Below are 1,571 nucleotides of genomic sequence, written 5' to 3'. Positions count from 1 at the left end.
AATTCTAATCATATTTGTCAATATTATAAGATCACCCACAATTTACTATGCTTACCTATCTAATCCTATTTCTTACAAGATACAAAGTAACATTGAGAGAGAGAGATCATCAGAAGAGTTCTTTTTTGCCACTGGAGTTTGAAAACACAGCTCTTCAAGGCTAAAGTGGGCACATAAATACACTATATAAAAAGTCAAAAATGGAAAAACTATACTTTTGGTGTTGTCAGAGTTATTCAGAGGTTCACAAACTAATTCTGAAAAAAACCAATCAAAAACTTGCAAAGCATGATGACAAAAATTGTATATGCATGAAAGTGTCCTACATGATATTAAAATGAATTTTTTCTGATCAACCTCAATAGAATTTACAAAAAGACAGTATAACATGTTCACTGTGAAGGTATAATTTTTAAATTGGTGGTATCAGGTCTTGGTATTTCTGTAACAACTATAATACTTTTCAATTCAAGCTCTTCCATTTACTTAGGCTTGTTTTATGAAGATTGTCTTCATGCTAGACAGTGGAGTGGGAAGGGATTATTTTTGTTATTTCACAAGAGAACACACAACAGAGACAGTCTAGCAATGATACCAGACAATGAGACCAAAACAGCATGTCATTTGGGTAAAAGTTCACAGTGTTTAAGGCACTTGGTGTTAGGAAAGTCAGAACTAGAACAGATTTCATGGAGGCTAAATATAGGGGAAAGAAGAAAAATATCTTATGCTCTTGGGTGAGAGAAAACTTTGAACTGAGGTAGATCAGTAAGTATTCTTGCTAATTTTATAGCAAAAAGAGTGGGATGTGGCCACTTAGGAGGTCAAGTGATGGATTTGTATCTTTAATCATCAGAAGCCCAGAATAACTTAATTGGTCACAATCTCTTGAATTAAGTTTGCTAAAGTGGCCTCCCATGGCTCATATTGGGTTTAAACTCTGGGATTTATTTTTATTCTCTGCTTTGTTTTCTGGTCTCCTTGGGGTGGCTCTGTCCTCCAACTCAGAGAGAATAAAAGGGGTTACACTCTTTCAAGTTATTTCTTTGGGAGTATTTGCTCTTCAAAGGAAAGGCTTATGTCATGATGAATATATTTTGTTAATAGACTTCTTTATAAAAAACCAGACATGCTCAATTTAATAAAATAAGAAACCAATTCTTATATGACTATAGCTTATACCTATATATCTAAAATAGCAAAACACCAATAAGATAAGATGTCTTGCTACTTAACTTTTAAACTGAGACACTTGAAACAGCTTCCTCTATCCTAGCAATAAGTTTCTGGGGCATTTTCAAAAGGAAGCTTACAGTTGGAGGCATAGACCTCAAAAGAGTATATCTGGAACAGTGTGCTGATTGGGGTGCGGTGGGAAATGATACAACATGTTAGGGTCCTGAAATCTAAACAGTGGAAAGAGCAATTCCATGTGAAGAACATTAGCCTGCGTGACCTGTGGTGGCACAGTGGATAAAGCATCGACCTGAAATGCTGAGGTCGCCGGTTCAAAACCCTAGGCTTGCCAGGTCAAGGCACCTATGGAAAGTAACTACTATGTGTTGATGCTT

The sequence above is a fragment of the Saccopteryx bilineata genome, chromosome 1 (genome assembly GCF_036850765.1).
Source record: "Saccopteryx bilineata isolate mSacBil1 chromosome 1, mSacBil1_pri_phased_curated, whole genome shotgun sequence".
In the NCBI taxonomy this organism is placed as follows: Eukaryota; Metazoa; Chordata; class Mammalia; order Chiroptera; family Emballonuridae; genus Saccopteryx; species Saccopteryx bilineata.
The sequence above is the reverse complement of the archived record's forward strand: the minus strand, read 5'-3'. Positions refer to the sequence as shown.